This window comes from Acinonyx jubatus, chromosome X (genome assembly GCF_027475565.1).
Source record: "Acinonyx jubatus isolate Ajub_Pintada_27869175 chromosome X, VMU_Ajub_asm_v1.0, whole genome shotgun sequence".
Classification (NCBI taxonomy): domain Eukaryota; kingdom Metazoa; phylum Chordata; class Mammalia; order Carnivora; family Felidae; genus Acinonyx; species Acinonyx jubatus.
The window spans coordinates 41,964,101-41,973,925 of NC_069389.1; positions in this window are offsets into that span (position 1 = coordinate 41,964,101).

Sequence of the window (9,825 nt, forward strand, 5' to 3'; positions counted from 1 at the left end):
ATATTTGTAAATGACATATCAGATAAAGGGTTAGTATCCAAAATCTATAAAGAACTTATCAAACTCAACACCCAAAAAACAAATAATCCAGTGAAGAAATGGGCAAAAGGCATGAATAGACACTTCTCCAAGGATGACATCCAGATGGCCAACCAACACATGAAAAAATGTTCAACATCACTCATCATCAGGGAAATACAAATCAAAACCACAATGAGATACGACCTCGCATCTGTCAGAATGGTTAACATTAACAACTCAGGCAACAACAGATGTTGGTGAGGATGAGGAGAAAGAGGATCTCTTTTGCATTGCTGGATCTCTTTTGCAAACTGGTGCAGCCACTATGGAAAACAGTTCCTCAAAAAATTAAAAATAGAACTACCCTATGACCCAGCAATTGCACTACTAGGCATTTATCCCAGGGATACAGGTGTGCTATTTCAAAGGGACACATGCACCCCAATGTTTATAGCAGCACTGTCAACAATAGCCAAAGTATGGAAAGAGCCCAAATGTCCATCGATGGATGAATGGATAAAGAAGAAGTGGTGTATATATATACAATGGAGCATTACTCGGCAATCAAAAAGAATGAAATCTTGCCATTCGCAACTACGTGGATGGAACTGGAGAGTATTATGCTAAGCGAAATTAGTCTGTCAGAGAAAGACAAATATCATATGAATTCACTCATGTGAGGACTTTAAGACACAGAACAGATGAACATAAGGGAGGGGAAGCAAAAATAATATAAAAACAGGGAGGGGGACAAAACATAAAAGACTTAAGCATGGAGAACAAACAGAGGGTTGCTGGAGGGGTTGTGGGAGGGGGGATGGGCTAAATGGGTAAGGGGCTTAAGGAATCTACTCCTGAAATCATTGTTGCACTATATGCTAACTAATCTGGTTGTAAATTTAAAAATTTTTTAAAAATTAAAAAAAAGATTGCAAGATACAAGACCAATGTACAAAAATCAACTGTATTTTTATACATTAGTAATGAACAACTGGAAATTGAAATTAAAAAATAATATGTACAATAATATCAGGAAATATGAAATACTGGGTTACCTGGCTGGCTCAGTTAGTAGAGCGTGCTACTCTTGATCTCAGGGTCATGAGTTCAAGCCCCATATTTGAGCATGGAGCCTACTCTGAAAAAAAAAAAGAAATATAAAATATTTAGGGATAAATATGACAGAAGATGTGCAAGACCTATATACTGAAGACTACAAAAACTGTTGAGAGAAATTAAGGAAGGCATATATAAACAAACCTTTTTCATGGGTCAAAGGCTAAATACTATTAACATGTCGATTCTTCCCAAATTGACCTGTAGATTTGATCCAAATCCAGTAGTCTCTTTTGTTGTAGAAACTGACAAACCTTTTCTAAAATTCATATGGAAATATAAAAGACCTAGAATAGCCAAAACAACTTTGCAAAAGATTAACAGAGTTGAAGGGCTAACATTACCTGATTTCAAGAATCATTATAAAGCTACAGTAATCAACACAGTATGATACTGACACACAGATAGACAAATATATCGATAGGACATTATAGAGTCCAGAAACAAATTGATACGTATATGGACAACTGATTTTTTTTCTTTCCATTGTGGTGAATAAGTGATTTTTGATAAAGCTTTAAAGCAATGCAGTGGAGAAAGGATAGTCTTTTCAACAAATGGTACTGGAATAGTTTGATAGCCACCTGCAAAAGAATGAGCTTGGATCTGTACCTCCCACCATACACAAAAATTAATTCAAAATAAAATGAAGTCCTAAATGTATAATCTAAAACGATGAGACCTCTAGGGGTTCCTGGTGGCTCAGTCAGTTGAGTGTCTGACTTCAGCTCAGGTCATGATCTCATGGTTTGTGAGTTCGAGCCCCATGTTGGACTTGCTCCTGTCAGCGAAGAGCCTGCTTTGGATTCTTTATCCACCTCTCTCTCTGCCCCTGCTCCGTTCGCTCACTCTCTCTCTCTCTCTCTCTCAAAAATAAATAAATATTTTTTAAAAACCATAAGACTTCTAGAAAACCTTTGTGACCTTGGATTAGGCAAAAATTTCTTTGATATGACATCAAAAGGACAAACCAAAAAGAATAAATCGATATGTTTGCCTTCATCAAAATTTAATATTTGTTTTTCCTTTTTTAACATTTTTAATGTTTATTTATTTTTGAAGGAGAGAGAGACAGAGCATGAGTGGGGGAGGGGCAGAGAGAGAGAGGGAGACACAGAACCCAAAGCATGCTCCCAGCTCTGAGCTGTCAGCACAGAGCCCGATGCAGGGCTTGAACCCACAAACTGTGAGATAATGACCTGAGCCAAAGTCAGACACTTAACTGACTGAGCCACCCAGGCACCCCAACATTTTTGTTTTTCAAAAGACGTTGTTGAGAAAATGAAAAGACAAGCCACACAATGGAAGAAAATACTTGCAAAGCATCTATCTGATAAAGTATCTCTATCCAAAATATATAAAGAACTCTAAAAACTCAACAAGGAAACAAACAGCCCATTTTTTATAAATAGGCAAAGAATTTTACCAGACCTTTCATCAAAGAAGATATATGGGTGGCAAATAAACACGTGAAAAGATGCTCAATATCATTGGTTATTAGGGATACGAAAATTAAAACCACAACAAATACCAGAAATAAACATTGGAATGGATAAAATCCAAATGACTGACCATACCAAAATTTGTCGAGGATGTGAGGAACTAGAACTCTTGTACACTACTGGTAGGAATGTAAAATAGTATAATCACTTTGGGAGACAGTTTGACAGAGTTTTTTGTTTGTGTGTTTATTTTTTGGTCATAAGGTCAGTTATTCTTTATACAATTATTTATTGAAAGCTTACTATATGCTACATAGTGTGCTGGACACTTGGGATATTGACAGTTTATTAAAACATTATGGGGCGCCTGGGTGGCTCAGTCGGTTGAGTGTCCGACTTTGGCTCAGATCATGATCTCACAGTTTGTGGGTTCGAGTCCCACGTTGGGCTCTGTGCTGACAGCTCAGGGCCTGGAGCCTGCTTCGGATTCTGTGTCTCCCTCTCTCTCTGCCCCTCCCTTGCTCATGCTCTGTCTCTCTCTGTCTCAAAAATAAATAAAACATTTTAAAAAATTAAAAAAAAAACATTAAATGTATACTTATTACATGATCCAGGCATTCCATTCCCAGAAGTCTATCCACAAGAAAAGGAAATATATGTCCATTCAAAGACTTGTACACTAATCTCCATCAACATCTGAGTAGATAAACAAAAGGTGGTATATCATTGAAGCATTACACAATAGAAAGGAGTGAATTACTGACACATGCTATAACATGTATGAACCTTGAAAACATGATGTTGGGTGAAGGAAGCCAGACACAAAAGGTCACATATTGTATGGTTCATTTATAGGAACTATCCAGAATAAGCAAATCTGTAGAGACAGAAAATAGATTAGTAATTGCCAGAGGCTGGGGGGAGGGGAAAACAGAGTGAATGCTAACTGGTACAGGGTTTCTTTTAGAGGTGATGAAATGTTCTGGAATTAGATAGTGGTGATAGTTGCACAACCTTATGAATGTACTAAAACCATTGAATTGTACCCTCGAAAGGGGTGGAACATATGGTATGTGAGTTTTGTCTTATAAAATTCTTTTTTTAATGTTTACTTATTTTTGAGAGAAAGACAGAGAGGCGGAGTGGGAGTGGGAGAGGGGCAAGGGGAGAGAAGGAGACACAGAATCTGAAGCAGGTTCTAGGCTCTGAGCTGTCAGCATAGAGACCAACATGGGGCTCGAACTCACGGGCCATGAGATCACGACCTGAGTGGAAGTAGGAGCTTAACCTACTGAGACACCCAGGTGCCCCTGTGGGTTTTATTTTATATATATATATATATATATATATATATATATATATATGGAATGACCTATTGATACATGAGTCACGTGGATGAATTTTTAATAATTTTGTAGAGTATGTCAGACAGACTGTAGAAAATTTATAGAAAACTCTAGAAAATTCAAAATAAACTGTAGTGACAGAAAGCAGATCAGCGTGTGCTTGGGGATGGGGCTGGGGCCAGAAGAAGGGATTATCAAGGGGCAGAGGAAACTTTTGGGGATAATGATATGTTCACTATCGTGATTGTGATGCTGTTCTCATGGGTGTATACATGTTATAGAAATAATACAACCCGTCTCCTGCCTTCCTAGGCCACCGCCATCTCTTTCTGTGTGCATGTCCTTTTGCGATGTTTCTGACAGCATAAAAAGTCATCTCGTAGACCCCAAACATGAACAATTATTTTATTTTATTCACTACTGTGGATATTCTGAATCTTTGTATTAATGCTTTTTGAAAACAATACAAATAGGATATGGCAAAGACAAAGGGGGTGGTGTAGCCTTAATTTTTATAAATGTTCTTCAAGCACTTTTTAAATTCCTTTTTTGTACGTTTATTTATTTATTTTTAATAAAAAATATTTATTTTTGAAGGAGAAAGAGACAGAACTAGAGCAGGGGAGGGACAGAGAGAGAGAGAGAGAGAGAGAGACGGAGACACAGAATCTGAAGCAGGCTCCAGGCTCCAAGCTGTCAGCACAGAGCCCAACGTGGGGCTCGAACTCACGAACTGTGGGATCATGACCTGAGCCGAAGTTGGACGCTTAACCAACTGAGCTATCCAGGTGCCCCTCAAACACTTTTTTTTTAAAAAAAGGAATAGGCTTTATTTATTTGTTAGAGCAGTTTTAGACTCACAGAAAAATTGTGTGGAAATTAGAACACTGCTCCCCTCCTCCCCATGCACATCTTCCTGCTTGACATCCCACACCAAAATGGTACATTTGTTACAACTGATGAACTTACACTGACAATGGCATATCATCATCACCCAAAGTCCATAGCTTACAATAGAGTTCACTCTTGGTGTTGTACATGCAAACTGTTTTTACAAATGTATAATGCCATGTATGCACCACATAATAGACAAAATAGCTTCATCACCCTACAATCCTCTCTGATCTATCTATTCATCCCTCTCTCCCTCCCAACTCCTGGAAACCACTTTTTTATGTTTATTTATTTTTTGAGAGGGAGAGAGACAGAGCATGAGTGGGGGAGGTGTGGAGAAACACAGAGACACAGAATCCGAAGCAGGCTCCAGGATCTGAGCTGCCAGCACAGAGCCCAAGGCAGGGCTCCAACTCACAAACCGTGAGATCATGACCTGAGCCAAAGTTGGATGCCTAACGGACTGAGCCACCCAGGTGCCCCTCCTGGGAAGCACTTTTTACTGACTTCCTAGTTCTGCCTTTTCCAGAATGGCATGTAGTTGGAATCTTCTAGTGTGCAGTCTCTCCAGATTGGCTCCTTCTTAGTATATGCATTTAAGTTTCCTCCGTAGCATTTTGTGGTTTGATAGCTCACTTCTTTTTAGTGCTGCATAATATTCTACTGTCTGGATGCACCACAGTTTATTTATCTGCTCACCGACTGAAGGACCTCTTGTTTGCTTCCGAGTTTTGGCAATTACGAATGAAGCTGCTGTAGATATCCATGTGCAGGTTTTTGTGGGAACATAAGCCTTCAACTCTTTTTTTTCCATATATGAAGTTTATTGTCAAATTGGTTTCCATACAACACCCAGTGCTCATCCCAAAATGTGCCCTCCTCAATACCCATCACCCACCCTCCCCTCCCTCCCACCCCCCATCAACCCTCAGTTTGTTCTCAGTTTTTAAGAGTCTCCTATGCTTTGGCTCTCTTCCACTCTAACCTCTTTTTTTTTTTCCTTCCCCTCCCCCATGGGTTTCTGTTAAGTTTCTCAGGATCCACATAAGTGTGAAACCATATGGTATCTGTCTTTCTCTGTATGGCTTATTTCACTTAGCATCACACTCTCCAGTTCCATCCACGTGGCTACAAAGGGCCATATCTCATTCTTTCTCATTGCCACGTAGTACTCCATTGTGTATATAAACCACAATGTCTTTATCCATAAGCCTTCAACTCTTTTGGGTCAATACTAAGGAATGCGATTGCTGGATCATAGAGTCAAGAGTATGTTTGGTTTTGTAGGAAACAGCCAGACAGACTTCCAGAGTGGCTGTGCCATTTTGTGTCCCAGCCTCCAATGGATGCGAGTGCCTGTTGCTCCACCACCTCACCAGCAATTGGTTAGCTGCCATTCTGTGTAGTGCTCATTGTTTTAATTTGCAATTTCCTGATGATTTACAGCACTCTTATTTATCTTTTATTTTTTTCGTCATTCTTTATTATTTTTTAATGTTTATTTTTTGAAGGAGAGAGAGACAGAGTAGACAGAGTGTGAGCAGGGGAGGTTCAGAGAGAGAGAGGGAGACACAGAATCCAAAGCAGGCTCCAGGCTCCGAGCTGTCAGCACAGGGCCTGACGCGGGGCTCGAACTCACAAACCAGAGGATCATGACCTGAGCCAAAGTCGGACGCTTAACTGACTGAGCCATGCAGGAGCCCCACTTTTATTTATCTTTTAAAAATTTATTTATTTTGAGAGAGGGAGAGAGAGCAGGACAGGGGCAGAGAGAGAGAGAGGGAGAGAGAGAATCCCAAGTAGGCTCCACACTGTCGGCACAGAGCTCAATATGGAGCTTGAACCCACAGACCCTTAGGTCATGACCTGAGCCAAAGTCGGATGCTTAACTAACTCAGCCACCCAGGCGCCCCTAAAGCACTTTTGAAGACAAGGATGGGATAAGGTTATGAGGGAAATCAGAACTCCCAAAGGATTAGTGAGCACAAATAGTGGCATTTAGTCCTCTTTTGAGATGCTGTGGGGAAATATTGAGAGCTTCTCACCCTTTAGCTGGTGGTCTGATGATCCTCCGGCAATGGTAACGCTTCCAGAGAAGTGGTGAAAGATCAGGGATATATGAAAGGTGCTGGAGATCTGTCTGAGGACTGGGAGGAAAGGTGCTTCCCCAGTTTGAAGCAAGTACCCCAAAGCACCCCAACTGGCACTGATGGGAAAGGTAAGCCTTCCGGGAAACCCCAGTGAGTGGCCAGTGGGAGAATTCATCCCCAACAGTGAAAATCAGCCAGACTGACCAAAGCACTAGAAGGACAAGTGTGTTTACTGTGGTTGGGTGTGGGGGGAGCGGCGGTGGGGGGGGGGGGGACAGGAGCATCAGCACGCAGCCTTTGGCAGTGGTTGTGTGGAGGTTTCCCATGCTTCTGTCTCAGTGAGAACATGGAGTGTGGCCCTGAAGGCACTGCGGTACCTCTCTGACCTCACCTCCTACTTCCCTCTCCCTCATTTACTCCCCAGCAGCCATGGTGGCCTCCTTGCTATTCCCCAAACATACCAGCAATGGTGCCACCACAGGCCAAGCTGCTGCAGGACTGTCCCTCACTTCTTTCTTATCTTTACTCCTGTGTCACCTTTGTAGCAAAGAAAGCCTCCCCTGGCCATGCTATGAATCCTGCCATCTGCCCACTCCAGTTCACTTTTACCCTGCTGTTCTTCCCTGCCCCCACTACACCGCTTCTGCCCCACCCCCCCATGACTCATCACTTTCTAGCATACTAGGTAATTTACCTCTTGTGTTTTTTGCTTACTGTCTCTCAGCCTCACTGGAACCGCAGATGCCACAAGGGCAATGATCTTTGTCTTATTCATGGCCATATCCCCAGCATCACATCTGCCATATAGTAGGGACTCATGTTTGTTGAATGATTTACTCTCTACTTTTCCCCCAGCATGCAGAACAGTACCTGGAATACAGTAAGGGCTCAATAGATGCCTGTTGAATGGATTGGGGCAATAGGAGCACTTGGTGAGGACCCACTGCCCTTCATACAGCTTTCCAAGTTGTTGGGCACTTAATCCTTCTGCGTGGTGCTGGAACATGGAGGTTAACAGGAGCCAATGTGGGGGTGGAGGGGAGGATTCCCTGGCTGAGGAAGGAATGTCAGAGGAGAATCTAACTGCATGCATCTGCCACCAGGCTCAGCCCTTAGGCAACAGAGTCCCAATCACCCAAATAACTCACTCTGAAAGGTAAAGAAACTGCTTCTTGAGTCTGCTGCCACAAATTTATGACCCAGTGTCTGGACGGGTTTTTTTTTAATGTTTATTTTTGAGAGAGAGAGAGAGAGAGAGAGAGAGAGAGAAGCAGAGCATGAGTAGAGAAGGGGCAGAGAGAGAGAGGGAGACACAGAATCTGAAGAAGGCTCCAGTCTCCAAGCTGTCAGCACAGTCTGATGTGGGTCTTGAACCCACAGACCATGAAATAATGACCTGAGCCAAAGTTGGACGCTTAACTGTCTGAGCCACCCAGTTGCCGCTGCACAGTGTTTAATAGAGGCAGCACCCTGCCAGGGAGACTTCTGGAGACTTAGCAGAAGAGGCAGATGCTTTTTCAACCACATCTTGCTCATTCCCTGTGATGTGGAAGAAGCCAGTCTGAACAAATTGTATGGGTCACAGCCCTGGCCTTGTGAGTGGCCCAGGGAGAATTCACAGGCTCACAGCTGTTGCCACAGCAACAGCTGGCAAAGGGCAACCTTGGTAGCCGGCAAGCACCAGGCATCGGGCCGAGAGAAAACCGTGCAGGGTCATCTTTCTTTGTGTGCGATGAACAAGGGACAGATCGGGGAAGCTTCTTGATGCTGTCCACGCTTCTCAGAATGTAAGGAGCCTGTCCTGGAACTGAGGGATCAGGAGGGATGAACTCAGGGGAAACAAAAAGCCACCGTGGTCTGTTGGGGGACGAGGTGTTCTGTTAGGGCTATGTGTTCGGGACACAGGGTTGTATTTAAGAACTTCAGGCCCGCTTTTTTTGGTTTGTTTTTGTTTTTGTTTTTTACCTACATGTTTATTTTTGAGAGGAGGCACAGAGAACCCTGAGCAAGCTCCTCAAGGCCAGCACAGAGCCCTAGGCTGGGTTTGAATTCATGGAACAGTGAGATCATGACCTGAACTGAAATCAAGAGCCAGACACTCAACTGACTGAGCCACCCAGGCGCCCCCAGCCCATTTTTTTTAATGTTTTATTTTTGACAGAGAGACAGAGAGACAGAGACCATGTATGAGCCGGGGAGGGGCAGAGAGAGAGGAGACACAGAATCAGAAGCAGGCTCCAGGCTCGGAGCTGTCAGTACAGAGCACAACCCAGGGCTCAAACTTGTGAGCCATGAGATCAAGACTGACTGAGCCACCCAGAGGCTCCCTCCCTCCCCGACCCTGTTTTTATTTTTTTCCCCTTGGCCCTGTTTTTAAAGACAGGCTCAGGAGAAATGTCATCTCCAGGAAACCAAAATCTGATGAAATCTATTTTAAGTATTATGACACATGGAGGAGAGGAAGGGATTGTCTGAAACTGCCAGGTTATACCACATTGCAGGGCAGAGACAGAGGACCAGTACCATTCTCCAGGAAGCTTTAAGCTCTTCTTGAGGGTGTTACCAAGATGAATTTATTATGATTTGGAGAAAGGAGGAGGCCTTCTTGACTGGGTGTAGCACATACAATAAGGCAAATGGACTACTGGACGTGCCAGATTGGGAACCTTTAGAACTTGTGACCCTTCCCCCCAACATGAAAAACACAACCCAGCCTGGAATTCCGGGGACAGTGTGTACCATCACAATTATCACTCAGCAACGGGAGAAACTAGGGGTGGGGGTTTGTCCTCTGCTGTCTGCTTTAACCGCCCTGCTTGGCCAATCCTGAAAACAGAGGAGTTCTGGAATTAATTAGGGATCAGTAAATTAGTATATCAGTAATATCTGTCTGTGCAATTATACTTCATAACACAT